Below are 18,304 nucleotides of genomic sequence, written 5' to 3' on the forward strand. Positions count from 1 at the left end.
AGAGATACTCATGTCATTTCTCCCTGCCTCAGTTTCCTCATCCATCAAATAAGGAAGCTGGACCCGAAGTCAACTCAGAAGCCCTTTCTTCTCTAAAACTGTGGTTTGTAATTTCAAGTCCAAAACTCAGGTCTTCTATTTCATTGTAACATTATGTAAAAGTCCTAATTTCATAACAGCTATTTCACTTAAAATAATAATTTTTTTAATTATGTTATTAGTATGAGTCTTGCAGTGAATTTAAGTGTTTGGACCATCATCAACTTTAAAAGCAATTTATTTGTAAGAAGAGAGGGCTGCAGGTAAACAAACGCTACTCATCAAGATTAAAAAGAGAAAATATATCTTTTCTATATATATGATCTTAGCATTATTATGCTGAATAAAATATATTTGATTTTAGTGTGTTTGTAAAATAAAGTATAAATTTTCAGTAGGAAAGAAATATATAGCCATCTAAAATCTAAAACCATTTTTTTTTTAAAGATTTTATTTTTTCCTTTTTTTTTCTCCCCAAAGCCCCCCAGTACATAGTTGTATATTCTTTGTTGTGGGTCCTTCTAGTTGTGGCATGTGGGACGCTGCCTCAGCGTGGTTTGATGAGCAGTGTCATGTCCGCGCCCAGGATTCGAACCAACGAAACACTGGGCCGCCTGCAGCAAGCGCGCGAACTTAACCGCTCGGCCACGGGGCCAGCCCCAAATCTAAAACCTTTTTAAAAAAAGAAAGAAAAGGAAAAGAAAAAGAGAGAAAAGACGTCATTTGTAGTTCTAACATCCAAAGACAGCAGACTGTCCATGTAACACCACAGTGTACCCCTCATAAGCTTCTCCTCATGTACAATATTTTCATAATTTGTATCATATGGTATACATATATGTTGATTTTTTCATAATAGCACCTATTTTTCTGACTATAAAAATATGATTTATTATTGTAGGAAATTGTTTAAATATACAAAAAACGTAAAGAAAATTAAAATCACCCAGAATTTCAACACCCAGTGATATCCTCATTTACTATTTTATTTCTTTAAAGTTCTCTTTCTACGCATAATTTAACACAGCGAAGATTATATTACATATTCTGATTTTAAGTACAATTAACCCAAGAAGAGTCATTCACAAGTCCTAGTTGGAAGATGTTACAAAGAGGGTCTTAATCACAGATTATATCTGCCACTGGTAGTTTATTCATTTTTCATAATTACAAAAAAGAACCCTATACACTCAGGTCATTCAAAATTAGTTCTAAGCCGCAGAAAATTATTTCTCAACTTCCTGGTCATTGCAGCGCTGTTATACTGCTGAATAAAAACCAGGGTCAGTGGAGGGAGGAAAAAAATACATTCTGGGTTTAGTAATTCTGCAAATACAATGTCACTGTCATTGAAATATTGTAATCCCTGTTTTGGACTATGGAAGGAATGGTTTTGGCTGTGTTTTAAGTAGCAGGAGATTCTATCTGAACCATGAGCTAAAGAATATTACCCAAAAAACAAATTTCCTGATATTGAAAAAATAACAAAAACCAACACTAACGACTAATGGAAACATCACAGACCCTAGCTTTTCCCCTGGATTATAAATCCATTTGAAACTATCTAATACAATTAGATTCCTGATTGCGGCATCTAAACAGAATAAGAAAGTATCTGTAAATCTTTTTATCTCATGGCTTCTTCATTCCCAAGTCCTTTTTTCTTGAACTGGCTGGAGTAAAACATTAAGTAATTTTTCAAGTTGTTTACAACTTGGCATATTTAGAACTTTTAATTCTGTCTTTACAAATTAAGACGATTCTTGGGTTGCAACATTCCCGCCTCCCAACCTTCAAAACTGTGGACTGCTGTTGTCTTCTGGCCTTTAGTTCCGTAGAGAGAGCTCTGAGACCAGTCTGATTCCTGTTGCTGGGTACACTGTTTTCGACCCCGGATGGTCAAGGATCTTTACTTTAGCCTTATAATTCAAAGACCCAGCAGGAATCTAGGAGTAGGCTTCTTTTATGAGCCTATCAGGACCACAGGGAGTCCTTTCAATCTTCATTCGTCTTCCTCTGCCTCAGGAAACTTTTTCTTCCTGTACATCTTTGATCACCACTTTTTCCAGTTTAGAGGGTGGTCTCTTCCTCAAAAACAACAACTGTCATTTTTCTGGTCTCTCTTCCTGGCCCCTATAGTTATCCTTTCTCCTATCATTTTAATCTTTGCCCTTTTTTCTCCATATTCATAGAAAAGTTTTATTTTCTACAATATGAATTCTATACTGTGTAACTCCATTGCGGATTTTAACCTCCAATTTATGTCTAACTTTCTGGCAATCCTTCATTATTTCATCCATTTTTTTTTTTTTCATTCTTCCTTGTTATGTTTTCACCTCAATCCTATTGCCTTTTCTTTTTTTTCTTTTGGTGAGGAAGATTGGCCCAGAGCTAACATCTGTTGCCAATCTCCCTCTTTTTGCTTGAGGAAAATTGCCCCTGAGCTAACATCAGTGCCAATGTTCCTCTATTTTTCATGTTGCATGCCACCACAGCATGACAATGAGCAGTGTATAGGTCTGCGCCTGGGATCCAAACCCTCAAACCCTGAGCCACCAAAGCAGAGCATGTGAACTTAACCACTATGCCACTGGGCCGGCCCCCTATTGCCTTTTTTAAGTGGTACTAATGTAAATATCTTTAACTTAAAGGAAGTTCTTATTTTCCAAATTTTTTCCTTTATAAAACAAAGTTTGTATGTACAAAGACACAAATGATAATAGCAAATACCCATCATTCTTTATCCACATATAACAAATGTTAATCCTTTATCATATTCGCTTCGGGTCTTTCTTATACAAATAAAATATCACAGCTGAAGTTCAAACCTCTACAGTCCCCTGGATGTAATCAGTATTTTGAACTTTTTCTGTATCTAGTCCATATTTTCATACTTTTACTACTTACATATGTATCCATAAGTAACCTATAGTATACTGTTTATTAAATTTCTATATACTATATCATACTAAAAATGGTATCATTTTACAACTTTTTTTTTCTCTGAATATTATTTTCCATGGAGAGGCCACATTTAGGCATTCCAGCTGACAGCCCCAGCTGAGATACCGCCCAACAGCCAGAATCCACCACCAGACATAGAAGTGCATGAGCCTTCACGCGATCTCATCCCTGGTCTTTGAGCCACTCCAAATGATGCTGAATAGAGCAGAGACAAGCTGCCCACGCTGAGTCCGGATTGAAGATTTGCGAGCTAAATAATTGGTGCCATAGTTTTAAGCCACTAGGTTTTGGGATGATTTGTTATGCAGCCAAAGTAACTTGAACAGCTTCTTCCCATGCTCTATTCTGGTCTCCCCACTTCCTTACCTATTCTCTTAGGAGCACTGCCTTCATAAATCTTTTGCACATGAATCCAAGAAATCAAGACAGAGTTATGGGATAATCCATACCAAAGGAGAAATGTACAGCTTCCCTTAAATGCTCTGTTATCTTTAAAACTCAATGAGATGCTATTTCTGTGGTACCAATCATTGGGTAAAAGAAGCAATTGAACTGAAACTGAAAGGTGAAGAGAAGGAAAAAGTTTGCTCTCTGAATTCTCTTCTGAGTAACCACATTAACGAGGGAGCTGGAGAATCAAGAACCATCTAGATTCAGTGCTGCTGCAGAGAGAAGTATTCTGGAGAGATGCCTATTGTAAAGGCCGTGCTTGGAACTTTCACCTTAAAGAATCCCCAGGAAACATTCTCCCTCTCAGGTGGCAAAGAGAGGAGCAAATCCCATGGCTCTCCTAATCTTGGCTCTCTAGGGAAACTGCCATAGTCCCTGTGAACAGGTGCACTGGCAAACAAATGTAGCAGGAGCTGAGAGGAGAGTGGACTACAATCTTGAGACTCTGGTTCCACCCACTGGAGGAAGAGCCTCTGCCAGCGACTTACCTGTACACCCAAAAACATGGGACCTACTAGAGATGATCTATGGGGCAGTAGAATTCCATCAGCTGATGAGAGGGCAGCTCCTAATATGGATCTTAAATTTCCCAAGAAGTTTGACCTCCTAGACACATTATCTGCTCTCCTACTTTAAAGTAACTGACCCAGCCTACATAACTACACTTCTCTTTTACCCCTGGTGCTTGACTCCAGCCCAGTAACCTCGACATAGTCACAAAGAACTGGTGTGCTTTACGGCAGGGATTTCACATACCAGGATGCCTCCTTCTGAAGTCTATTCTTCAGCCACTTTAGCATCATTCGTCTTCCCAAGTGATTGCCAGCTTGGCTCATCCCAATTTCAGAGTTCCTCCCAATGTCATCACTGTCAAAGACTGCAAGTTCACAGACTGAAAGCCACATCCTGTAGCAATAGCCACAGAAACATAGGCTTCTCTTGGCTACCAAGTCCCCTGGGGATATTTCAAAACAATAAGCATACTTCGGAGCACTCTGAAATGAGCCCTAAAGAACATTTTAGGGTGGGATGGATTTAAATTATTCTCCATCTTGGATCTTTATTTTCCATACAAGATTCCCTCCACCCTTATCACAGTGGGCAATTTATCTTTTCCTGGCCTTAAGTTACCCAAAACTGCTCAAAAATGAAGCTAACTTAAGAGATGCTGGAGGCCTTCACAGAGGACTGATCTATTTCCCTCCTAAACTCCATCTGGCCACCATCTCATGCCCAGGGAGAGAGCCTGACACTGACAGTCTGTTAAGAGGCTGAGCACCGCCTGGTGGACCACCAATGACAATGCAACAGGACCTGTAGAAAGCAAGATCTAGAGTCATTACCAGGATTGCCAACCCTGTGGATCAAGAAAGCCCATCCCATCCCTGCCTTCAGTGGCCAAGAAAGAGAATGTACCACGCACAGTTGTGAGGTGCTCTGAGAAAGACTCTAGAAGGCTTCATAGGTGGTCACTCCCATAGTGGCAACTACCTATCTGGCCTAGCCTTATAGGCCTTTAAGTTCTAGCAAACCTAAAGATGCCTTTGGAGCTTTGACATTTGATCTTTCCTTTGTTTTAACCTTTTTTTTTTTTTTTTTTTGCCTAAATATGAATATTTCAAAGGGCCTAAATTTAATTTAATCAGCAATAAACTGAATTACCACAGAACTTGGAGTTCAAGATAGAGTTCAGACTTTGGGGTCAAGCAGCCTATGTTTCAAACCCCAGCTGGTTCCATACCTTAATTACCAGTTTTGTGACTTGGAGAAGTTACGTAAACTCGCAGAGCTTCTATTTTCTCATCTCAAAAAAAAAAAAAATGGTATAATGATTGTCCCTTTCCATAGAGTAATTATGAGGATTTCATGAAGTATTGCACCCAGTGTGGATTCAATTAGTATGAGCTATGTGAACAGAAATCCTATCAAACTTCATTTTATCTGTTCACTATTTGTCTGGAGTATCCGGGATCAAGAGCCGTCTCTAAAACCTTGGAGCAGTCTTATGGCATATGATGGAATCCCATTTCAAAGGCACCAAAGTGAGTATTAGCCACACACAAAAAGTAGAATAACCTGGATGTTCTCTTGCAAGCACTCAGCCTAAAAGAGAGCAGGCTTCAGGCCAATATGCATTTTATGTGAAATTGAAAATCCACCCCACAATATGTGCTATGTTCTTTAGACCCAGAAGCTTCCTTATGCTAGAAGCCTCAGTTTGGGGATATTATGCAAAATGGAATGGACAAGGTGAATTGTATTAATTGTGAGATTTTGGAATTCTTTCTAAAAAAGTCACCCAAAGATACAGAGATCTTTTTTTCTTTTTATTATGGAAAACTTCAAACACTTGCAAAAGTAGACAAAAAAGTGTAACAAGCACCCACGTTCTCTCCACCCAGATTTTACAACTATCAGTTTACAATCTTATATGATTTAGATTTCTACCTACTTCCCCCCATCATGTTATTTCAAAGCCCATCCCAAACGTTATTTCATTTCATCCACAAATACTTCAGCATGTGTCTCTAAAAGGACTCTTTTTTAAACACAGCTAGACTACCACTATCACACCTAAAATCTTAATAATATTTCTTTAATATAAAATATCCAGCCAGGGTTCAAATTTCTACTTGTCTCATAAATGTCATACTTCTTTAATAGTATATTTGTTTTAATAAGCTCCAAATAATGTCTACACATTTCAATTGATTGATTTGTCTCTTAGTCTTTTTTCAAACTATAGGTTCTCCCTCAATCTCTTTCCTTGAAATTTATTTGTTAAAAGAACCAAACTGCTCTGTGAGTTTCCCAAACTCTGGATTTTGCCAAAAAGCTTGTAAAAGTATAATTAACTTTTCAAACAATTATCCTCTAAGTGAGAGCAGGGGCAGAGAAGCTGAAGAAGGTATTGATCTGCTGGCTAGAAGATTTTTATACTTTTCATAAAGGTTGCTGATGCAATCACAAGATCATTAGCATGTCAGTTGCAGGCTGGAGTGAGAAAGCCCAAGACTTGTTGCATTCCCGGGTCTTTTCCTGTTTCTGCTTCCTGTTTCCTGTTTCTGCTAATGAAATATTCCAGGAACCATTCTGTGTACCTCATTATCAATCACAAAGTTATTCCTGAGAAACTGCTCCCTTGTCTTTGCCCTGACAAGCATGGATCTGTACAACAGGAACTCGGAGGTTGAAGAGGTAGATTTAGTGGTAAAAGAGAAACAGAGGCAGCAAAATGAAAGTCTCAGGAAACATCAGGCAGAAGCAAGTGAATTGGAGGTTATGGGTGAAGACGATGGGCAGGGAACAGGTGGCAGGGGTATCACAGTGAAGGTGGAGGGAAAAGGCACGGCCTCTGCCGTAATCACTGGGTCTCATGCCCTCTGCATGGGATGAAGCCACGTGGGCTGGGAAGATATGTCCATTATCCTTTGCTCTGCCATGAACACAACCTCTGCTCCCCCAAACCAACAACCTTTAAACAATTCAGCAGTTGTAGGAGATTCATTCTGACCTGAGTCATTATGACAACTCAGATATGGCTATGTAGTTATGGCAATCAGCACTGAGCAAACTGTTAGCCTGATAGCTACTGTGTTCCCCCACACAAGAGCCCTGCAATGAGGACTGGCCCCCTTCATATACAATAGTAAGCTTCTGGAGCACTCCCCCTACTATAAAGGATCACACGAAAACAACAATAGCTTGCTGCCAGAGGAATAATATAAAGCAGCTGAACATCCTGATAAAAGAAAATTTGACCCTATTTGTGGACATTTAAAAATATACTGTGTCTTCTTTTGATTCTCTTTGGCTGCCACAATCAGCCTTGAAACTGAATGAACTTTTTCCTCATGTAAAAAGAGGCTTCAAGTTGACACTAAACCCTGAGGTATTCTGAGCCTTTGATGAGAAAAAAACAAGGATTTGAAGGCTCACCTTCCCACTGAGAACAACTCCAACACCTGGACAAAAATTTTTTTAGATCTGTCTGAAGGCTTCAGAGAGCTACCAAGCCTATGAGGACTAGAGGAGCCAAGTTCCTGAAACGAAGCGCAGAGAAATGAGTCCAATATTTGACACTGCTTTTGCCTTCCAGACATTTACTGGTTTTAAAGCAACAGCTGAGAGGCTGCGAGATTGAGCAGAAAGTGTTAGCTGAAGATTAGGCAGAGCATCTGGCAGTCTCAGAAAGAGAAGGAAACAAAACTTGGAGTTCAGAGATCACCAAAGAGGAGGGGCCCTGATAAACACATGAAGTTTCCAGTTGAAACTCTAAAGTGGTTCTACTCTAGGCATAATGATGAACATAAGTAGATCTGCCCTCCAAATGTGAAGCCTAGCTTCAAATGAATTCAATCTCAGGTTTGGTCAAGGTGATCTGGCCCTAGGATATCTTCATGCCAGACACAAAATAGATCCTCTCTGAAAGAATGTAACATCATACAGAACCTGAAATTAGCTCTACAATTTTCTATGCATGTCCAGGCATGCTAGGCAAAGAGACCAAATGGCCCAAAACCAAGAGAAAAAACAGACAGTAGAAATAGACTCACATGAGATCCATATGTTTGAGTTTCAAGCACAGATTACAAAGTAACTGAGAATAATTTCTTCAAGAGATTATAGGAGGAGATGAAGAACTTTGACAAAGAATTGTAAACTTTCATGAAAGTATCAAGTATAAATTCTAAAAGTGAAAAATACAGTGACTGGAATCAAGAATTCAAGAGTGGGACTTAGCAGCAGCTGAAAAGAGAATTGGTTAACTGGAAGATAGGTCAGAAGAAAACAGCCAGACTGAAGCACAGAAAGAAAAAAATGATGGAAAGTCAAAAAAAAAAAAAAAAAATACATGCAGTTGAAGTCCTGGAGGTAGAGAAGGGAGGGAATAAAGCAGGAGCACTAACAGAAGAGCTAATGACTAAGAATTTTCTAAAATTGACAAAAGAAAGAAAGCTACAAATTCAAGAAGTGCTGTAAATCCCAAACAAACAAAAAAGGGGGTGTGGGGAATTCCTCATCTTAACAAACATAGTAAAACTTTTGAAAAGCAAAGACAAAGAGAAAATCCTAAATGCAGACAGGTTTGGGAGGGAGGAGGGAAAGACTCATTATCTTCAATACAACAATAAGGCTGACAACAGAGTTCCCAATAGAAATAATAGAAGCCAGGAGACAATGGATTGGTATTTTCAAGGCACTAAGAGAAGAAACTGGGCTTTACTTCCAATATTGTGAAGTAGCTCCTCCCATACTCAAATTTCCCACAGATCACAACTATAAACTCTGGACAAAATTCAAGAAAGTAAACAACAACTCAAAGGCACTAGAGAGTGAATGAAAGCAGGCAGATTGTGGAGGAGAGTAGACACTTGGGAAGGAGGAACAGCATAAGACGAGTTACCCATTTTTATGGCATTTGGGTCAGTGTAGGCCAAAGTCAGTGCTGAGCAGAGTGAATCCAATAGAACTCTACTAGAAAATCCATAACTTTATTGGCTTGAAAAAAAACCCCAGAAGATATTAGTTTGGAGTAATCATAGTCACTGAAAGTGAGAGGGAAATTCCAGAAAGAAAAGAGCCAGAAAAGGGAACCACAATTTCTGTGTTTAAACTCTGCCCAAATCTCTGGTGGACAACTGAACCGCATGCACAGGGCAGACTCCACCCAAGAACATGAGCCTCAAATACCTGTGGGATAATATCCAAAGCCCTAACATTTATGTAACTAGAATCCCGGAAGAAGAGAGATTGGGGCATAAATAATATTTAAAGAAATAATTGCTGAAATTTTCCCAGATTTAGTGGAAGACATATATTTACAGACTCAGGAAACTTAGTGATCCATGAGAAGGGAGTATACAAAGAAAACCACACCAACTGCACCAAACTCAATCTATTGAACACCAAAAATAAAGGAAATCTTGAAAGCAACCAGAGAAAAATATATATAACATACAGAACAATGATTAAAAATACCACTGACTTTCCATATAAAGTAGGAGGCAAGAGACAGTGGTAATATATTTAAAGAACTGAAACAAAAACTTGTCAACCAAGAATTCTAGTAAAAATATACTTAAAGAATTAAGGCAAAATGATGACATTTTCAGATGAAAGAAAGTAATTGCCAACTTGGAAATCTATACCATTCACTGAGGAAAACATTCCTCAAGAAGGAGAGTGAAAGAAAGATTTTTTAAGACAAAGAAAATTAAAGATAATTTATTACCATCGGACCTGTACTAAAGAAAATTCTAAAGAGAATTCTTCAAGTAGAGGAAAAGGATCCCAAATGGATGCTCAGAGATGCGGAAAGAAATGAAGATCCACAAAAGCAGTAAGTAAACCTAAAGGATGAGTGGGTAACCCTAAATGAATATATAATGAAAGAACAATAATATTAATATGATAGGATTTAATATGATAGAATAAACATAAATGATGATAATAACACAAAATCAAAAGAGTCAAGAGATGTTAAAATGTTTGAAAGTCCTTGCATTGCCTGGGAACGGATAAAAGAATTTATATGTAGTACAATCAAATCTGTACTACCTAGACCCACCCCTCTTTCAAGACGTAAAGATCTATTCCTTCAGTTGTCATCTCTTTTTGGGAGTTGCCGAAAGCTTAAGAAGGCCACCTTGCCCAACGACATGCCCGCTTCTCAGGGTAGCCTGTATCCAGTGACTAGTCAATGTGTTGATATAAAAATCTGGCCTTCTCACCCAAACTCAAGACAACTCTGAAGGGCCATCCAGCTTCAGAGGTCCCCTGGGAATGGCTTTAGGCCTTTGTCGTAATTGCATCACAACCCAACTTCCCCCTCTGCCAAACCTGCTTCCTTTCTTTCCTTTCCACTGGTGACAAGCCCAAGAGCATCCCCCCAGTAGACTTCCTGACCACGGGTCTTCATCTCAAAGTCTGTCTCCTGGGGAGCCCCACCTGCAATATTATATGAGCTTTTATAGGTCAAGGAGGCATGTTTAAATTCTAGGGTAACCTCTAAAGAAGTAGTAAGACAAAATTTGAAATTAACGAACTAATAAAGGGGAGAAATTAAATGATAAAAAGTAGTTCATCGAAAATAACACCAAAAAAAAGATAAAAAGGAACATAGGAAAAAGGTAAGACAAATAGAAAACGAAGAGTAAAATTTAAAAAGATGGAAACGAATTGGCCAGATGACTGTGAAACTCATGAAAAGTTATTCAACCATTACTATCCCGGGAAATGAAGATTAAGGCAGTACTATTATTCATACATCAGAAGTGGAAAAATTTAAAGAATGATACTATCTATTACTGGCAAAGATTCAGGGTTGTGAGCACTCCCAGATATTGCTGGTAAGAATGTAAATTGTTACTACCATTTGTAAAAGAAACTCGGTAATATATATTTAAACTAAAAATACATTTTCTCTTTGGCAGAAACTCATTAGCTCTTCACAAAACCTGTCTCTCTTCTTCCCAGACACACCTAACCTACATTTGCTGGACTGTTTTGCAGCAGGTGACTAGCTCAAGGATGACGTTGGAGTCACTTGTTGAAGGTAGCAGAGCCCCCACAGCCTGGGCCCCTGAATGGCTATGTGGAGCAGAGACTGCTGAGTTTCTGAAACTAACCTGGACTTTTAATATATCTGAAGCGTTACATATTGGTGGGCCTATTTGTTATGGGAGTTAGTGTACTCTGACCTATACATCCTGTGACTCACCAATATCACTTCTAGGCATCTGTCTTTACGGGTAAAAGTAACAGCAGCATATTAGACTCTATGGACAAGGAAATACATAACTGGAAAAACTGGAAACAACCCAGATGTTCATCAATAAGGGAAGAGTTGAGTAAATCGTAATGCATCCATACAAAGAAATATTATACAACGATCTTTTAAAATGAGTTATCTCTATGCCTACTGACCTGGGGAGACTTCCATGATATGTAGTTAAGGAAAAAATTAAGTTGATCTACATGCTTAGTACAATCCTGTTTTTATGGGAGGAAAAAAAACCTTGACATATACATATTTGTTTATCTTGGGATAAGGATGGAAATAAGTGTGCAAAGATGTAAATCAGACTTTTAACAGTAGTAAACTCAGAGGGCCAAGAATTGGAGAATACAGGTTATGGCAAAGAAAAAATGACTATAGCAGAATAGAAGCATACCTAGGTATAAAACTGAATGAAAATGCAGAATATAAAATTGAATCATAAAATATTGAATCAAATATGTAAAAACTGAACATGTATGTAGACAAGGATGAGAAGGTAATGTCAACTTACATAAAACTCATTTTTTGTCTTAAATGTTAACACTTTAATATTACTTTTGTAATAAAAGAATATTGAAAAATAAAAGGAAGTGGCTTAGGCCTTACCTGGGTTGGGCTATTGATGCCCCATAGTTGACATTTATAAAGCTGAACAGCCTGGATTTGGGGATGTGTACTCGCTTTGGGGTTGTATGACCGTCTTAGTAAGCCCAAAGGGCCACAACACCATAAGGGTGGATTCTTCTCTGAAAAAAAACCCAGATGTTCCCATTGTCACTCATCCCAGGTAGAGTTCAAACCTGGAACAGGAAATGAGGACAAAAAAGTTCTGATCACCAATTTCAATGTGCGTGTTGGGAGAGCAGAGGAGGTCCCTCACACCGCCAAGCAATTCTCTAGACAACAGCTGGGTGTCGTAGAATTCAACTCAGTTCACTATCTACCTGGAGATAGCATCAGACTCCATACACGTCAGATGCCAGACGTAAGCCCAAGTTGATATCTGTGCTTCTGACCAACTGGCTACAGATTCGAGGTTCCAATGACCCCGCTTCTCGGGTTCAATTAATTTGCTAGAGCAGCTCACAAGACTCAGGAAATCCATTTACTCACTAGATTACCAGTTTATTATAAAAGAATATAACTCAGGAAACGCCAGATGGAAGATACACAAGGCAAAATATGGGGAAAGGACAAGGGGTTTCCATGCCCTCTCAGAGGAAGCCACTCTCCCCGAATCTCTACATCTCCACCAACCCAGAAGCTCTCCCAATCCAGTCCTTTGGGGGTTTTATGGAGGCTTCATTACATAGGCATGACTGATGGATTCAACCTCCAGCCCCTCTTCCCTCCCCGGAGGTTAGGGGGTGGGACTGAAAGTTCCGACCCTCTCAGTACATGGTTGGGTACCCTGGCAACCATGCCCCGTCCTTAGGTGAGGTCCAAAAGTCACCTCATTCATGTAACAAAAGACACCTTTATCACTGTCATCACTAAGGAAATTCCAAGGGTTTTAGGAGCTCTGCCAGGAAGAGGACACAGACCAAATATGTATTTCTTTTTTTTTCAATTATTTTATTGAGATCATAGTGGTTTATAACATTGTGTAATTTCAGGTGTACCTTATTATTTACCAATTTCTGTATAGACTACATCGTTCTCACCACCACTGGCCTAATTTTTACCCATCACCATATACCAAATACGTATTTCTTATTATAAGTCACAATATCACAAGGGCTCCAGAGGCAAGCCTTAGACTAGAGTAGCTTCTTAAATTTTAATGTGCCTAAAAATCACCTAGAACTCTTGTTGAAATTATGATTCAGTGGGTCTAGGGAGGGGCCTGAGAGTCTGCATTTCTAGTAATTTCCCAGGTGATGCTGCTGCTCATCCCTGGACCACACTTCTGCATAGCAAGGACAAGAGAAATCTTTCTGCTCTCTGTGGGGCCAGCAGCGTGGTGGCAAAACAGGAATAAGGCTGGAGCTGGTCTGCTGAGACACCCTGAAGATGGTCCTGAGCCAGGGCCACAGTTAACTACTGTGCAGGTGCCCTTCCTCTCCACAGTCCAGGAACCTTCTGTGAAAACTCCTGTGACGTTACCTCTTGGTCTCTGCTGTCCTGTCAGGATTATGGGGGATAATTCCCGGAGGGACTGGTCCCATGCTTGAAATACAGTAGTCAATGGTAAAAACAGGGTCCATTCCTCCTGAGGTCAATATGGTAGTAGCAGAGGGGTCACCAGCAGGAGGTAGCCCTGTCCAGGCAGTCTCACAAAGAGCAGCCGAGGCAGTGTGGTGTAGGAGAAGAGAATTGTGGCCCTGTTTCTGCACACGACCCTCTCACACCCTCTTTCTGCTCATGCAGGCTTGGGAACCCAGGCATTACTGCAGAGGTTGACGCTTACAGGCTTTTTTCCCCAATACAATTCCTTCAAAATCTTAGTAGATTTCTAGTCTGTTTGTTTCTATGTGTGAAAAACCACAGTGAAGGATCTCATCTAGTCAGAGTTTTTAAGCCTAAAGCCTTTTATTTACCGGCCTGTGTTCCAGCCACACTCCTCTCTCAACAGTGGAAACAAAAGGCTTCAGTGGGTTCTGAGTTTTACAGCCAGCTAAGCTGATTCCCACCGAACGGCAGAGAACTCCCAAAGGAAGTTGCTTGAAGAAGGCTTGGGGCTACAGCGCTGTCTATCAAGGCTGCCATTTTGTGGCCAACTCTCAGGACTGCTTCAATTCGGGTTACAGACACAGTTAGCTTTTTCAACACTTCAAAAACCTCAATTGCCAGACTCTCGGTTAAATTAGAAAGCAGGCTGCAGCACAAAGTGCCTCTCTCAGCAAAGCCATATTTCCTTCCATCTCTGTTTGCAGACTCACTAGCCCTCCGCTGAATTCCACTCTTTCGTAGGACTTGGCTCAAAGTGGCAAGAAGCAGCCAACACCAACATTCCGGCCTTTTTTCTACCATTTCCATTAATAGGTGGCCTGCCTTCCAAAGTATTTGTTGTTAGTGCCATTGATGCAGGCTTGGCAAGCCGAGGAGTCAAAAGAAAGATTTCTTGGACTCTCAACGTCTGGTAGTAGTGCTCCTTTATTCAGAGAACAGCGTGGGGACAGGACCCATGGGCAGTGAAGAGCTCTAATGGGTTGAAAGTAGGGCTAAATTTATAAGGCATAGGTATATGAGTTATTTCTTCACAAGACAAAGGAAAGATCATGTAAAAAACTCATTAAAATGGTATCAGTGCAGGTGGGGTCTGGTTAGTGGGTGGTCCTATAACTTTGGATATGAATCAGGTCGAACCAGGTCAGGACGTCCTATGCTTCCTGGAGGATAATATAGATCAGTATGTAGGGCAGAACGCCTTGGGCTTCTCTCGCTGGGGCAGCCTTGATCCTTGTGGATTCCGACTCCTAGCAACCCTGTGCACAGTAGAGCAGAACCCTGCTCGGTCTTTTCGTGCCCTCCTCTCAGCTTCTGGCACTACGTCAGATGATGCTCTGCTGTTATTCATAGGGTTCTCGTGGCCAATTTTTTTGGAATTGAGTGGCCAGGTCCTTCTTCCTAGTCTGTCTAGTCTGGAAGGTCCACTGAAACCTGTCCACCATGGGTGACTCTGCTGGTATTTGAAATACCAGTGGCACAGCTTTCAGCATCACACAACACACAGCCAACACTGTGTAACAACCGCCAGACAAATGGTGTGGTTCCTTTACCAGGAAACGAACCCAGGCAACAGCTATGAGATCACCAAATTTTAACCACTGGTCCACCAGAGTAGCCTACCAAGGTACAGCAGAAGACAATTTGACCATATGCTTTGTCACCACAGAACAGAGGTCACCACCTATCTAGCCTGCAACATCTGTCCTTGTGGCCTGCCACCTGCCTAAGCTCATGTTTAACACTCTATTTCAGGACAAAATTCTGGATTAGTTAGAATTAGTTTCAGTTGTGTCAGAAAAGCCATAATAACAGCGAGTTTTAAAAGAATGAAAGTTTATTTCTCTCACACATGGAAGTTTCAGTGGCCGCTCTGTGCATGTTGGTTCCACACTCATCAGGGGCCCAGACCCTTCTAGATTGTTGCTCTACCTTGTCAACAGGCCACTTCCACTTCTGGGACTAAGATGACTCTTCCAGCCCAGTCAACTGCATTCCATCCAATAGAAAAGGGGGATGGGGAGAAGGGAATGTCCTCTCCCTTTGAACACATTTCCTGGAAATTGCCCACATGACTTCCACTCAATATGTTGTTGATCAGAATTCAGTCACACGGCCATGTCTAGCCACAAGGGAACTTGGGAAACAGTCTTTATTCTGGGAAGCCATGTTTGCACTGTGGAAAGAAGTAGAACAAATATTGGGGAACAACTAATGTTTTCTGCTAAAGTGATGCTTCCCTTCACCTCCAGCCTAGTAGAAGGAGCTTTAAGGGGACCAGTTTAAGCTTATCCAGTGTCCCCTGAAGTCTGTAGGACACCAGGCGCTGGTGCCAGAACCCTGCATTGACTAGCCTAAGAGGAAACGGTGGCTACCTGATCTGAAAGCAGAGAGAGGAGGGGATGGCCCACCTGACTGAGAGAGAGCCAACCCCAGCACCATCCCAAAGGGGCTTTGCCTAAGATGGCCTCCTGGGAAGGCACTGGGACACCAGAAGAGTCTTTCTATGTGAATCAGGTTGCTGGAAAACCAATGGAACAGCAGAGAAGAGATTCCCAGAGATGGAAGTCAGTCTCTGAAAATATACAGATGCTTGTCCCCACCCCCAAAATGAATCGGCTTAAAACACCTGCCACCGTCAGAGGAAGCCATGTCAGATAGCACTGATGCTAGTCACATTAGACCCTTCCAGCCATTACTCTCCTCCCTCCGCCACCACCTCAACCGCAGAGCAGTCAGCAACTTTGGTGAGTGAGCTGACGGGGAGGAAAAGACTTGTAAGGTGAGAAGTAGAAGATTCCCACACCTATGTCCCCAACGCAGAACGGCAGGCCAGAGAAAGAAAAGAGGAGAAGCTTTCATCTGAAATCAAGTTTGAAGTTTTCATTATTTCTCTGGAAGCGCTCATTTCATTTCAGTGGTTCTCGATCTTGACTGCCCATTGGAATCACCTGGGGAGCTTTTAAACGTCCTGATGTCTGGGCCTCATCCCCAGAGATGCTGATTTCATTGGTCTGGGGGGCATCCTGGACATTGATATTTTTTAAAATCTGCCCAGGTGGTTCTGATGGGCAGCCCAGGTTGAAAAGCACTATGGTAATACTGAAGCAGAACGTTTTCGCAAACAAAAGATCATGGAGTGACCAGGAAAGTGGCAGAAGTTGCCCTAGATCTCACCTGGGGACGGAGAACTAGCCCCACAGCCCAGGCGTGGAAGGAAAGGATGATGACGTTTCACGATTGCACCCTAGAGGGGTCCTCACTTTCCATCTGACAGTTCCATCAATGCTCCCTTCCTCAAGGAGGTCAGAGGCCGTGACTTAGGATTCTTCAGGGTCTCCACACTGCTGCACACTTGCTAGACTCATTTAGCGAGAGCTTAACATATACTTGTTGCCCTGTTCTTAATCTCTGACCTCCATGCTGGGGAAAACTGAGGTGCCCTTTGTTACGCAAGAGGAAAACTGAGATGACTCCAGGATAGCCTTGAACTAGATCTTGGAGTTAAAGACGATAGAAAGTGCATGAGTTACAGTCATTACAAAGTGGCTGGAAATTATCACCAATCTATGACCAATTTCTATGGTTCAAATTGTGACCTCTATTTTGAAATTACCCCATTTTTGAGCAAATTTTTGTCTTGTCAATGGGAGGAAAGGCCTGGCTTCCATACCTCTCCTAACCAGATGCTGGCAGAACAGCCTTGCTTCTCACACTCCATCACCACAACCATCACCATGGCCACCACCCTCAGTCATGGGGAGCCCTGACTCATTAACAGACAAGACTCTGACAGGAGGCAGGAAAGGAGCCAAGAACTTGCAAAACCATCAGCTAAATCCAAGAGCAGCTTTAGTCTGTCAACACAAGGATGTCATCTCCCAAAGTAGCCTACAGCACCAGGATCCCACAGGAGATGCTTCTCAAAATGTTCCTTTCTCCCCCAAGCCCAGATTTATTGTGCAACTCCATCAAATGGACAGGGGCTGATTGCCAGACTTGGGGCATGATACATTTTGACGCTTGAGAAATTGAACTTTCCTATGACTGGATCCTGAAGCTTTGTATCAAGAAAGCACCCTTTCTATAACCTCAAAAGGAAAGGCAAATAATCTTAAGCCCATTCTAGTATAAAATTGGCCTTCTCCATCACCAGCTGCTGTCTTTTGTCTGATGCAAAGACATTTTTCAACTAGAAATAAAATGTACTCTACCATGAGCCCAAGCTCAGGGAGAAGTCTGCTTCAACTGCATTTAGTGAAAAGAACCTTCCAATCCTTATATATTGTTCTAGACTTTTCCCAGCAGAGGGAATCCCCTATGGGAAAGCTAAGTTCAACCAAAGATGAGGTCTCTTATTCAGTCAGACATGAAAAGCTTCACCCATTGCCCCCTATAGTATGTCATCAGTAGGAAGGTTGACAACCTTCTAGAGGGATCAGTGAAAAAAAGAGCCCCTGACACTTGCAATGGTGCTCACAGTGTCCATATTTGCCCTTAGAAACTCGCTGTGCTTACCATCAGGAGCAGTTCCAACAGCACCAAGCCAGGAGCCCCAGTCTTTGGTTTTAATCAGATATTAAACACTGGAACGTTAGACAAGCGAAGCATTTGACGATGACGATAATGAGTGGCCCATTAAAGGTAATTTTTTTTAAGTTAATGAGCTCTCCCCAAAGAACAGCCACGTACTGTACTGAAAAATGTCCGTAGGACGCACTGCACTTTCTCGCTATTTATTTAACTTTATGTGGATGCCATAAAACTTCTTTATTTGCTTTCAGTTAGCCCATAGGTTTTGACAAGATAAATTTTTATTTAGGTCTTTGCCCAGCTACAATCAGAAACAGGAGACTCGCTTTCCAAGGCCCGGCTGATAGATGGATTAATCAAAGCGCT

General features: G+C 41.1%; 1 long non-coding RNA gene across 2 annotated transcripts in view; it reads right to left on the minus strand.

The window, feature by feature from the left end:
• Positions 1-474: 474 nt before the first annotated feature.
• LOC111768079 (uncharacterized) overlaps positions 475-18,304 on the minus strand; it is a 49,530-nt gene continuing 31,700 nt past the window's right edge. The window contains exons 3-4 of one of the 2 annotated variants that reach the window (XR_002800103.2): positions 11,843-12,036; positions 510-711 (exon numbers count right to left, since the gene is read on the minus strand). This is a non-coding gene — a long non-coding RNA (uncharacterized lncRNA). Of the gene's footprint in view, positions 712-11,842; positions 12,037-18,304 lie in introns of both variants that reach the window. The other variant, XR_011426418.1, reaches the window with a different exon arrangement.

This window comes from Equus caballus, chromosome 15 (genome assembly GCF_041296265.1).
Source record: "Equus caballus isolate H_3958 breed thoroughbred chromosome 15, TB-T2T, whole genome shotgun sequence".
Taxonomy (NCBI): Eukaryota; Metazoa; Chordata; class Mammalia; order Perissodactyla; family Equidae; genus Equus; species Equus caballus.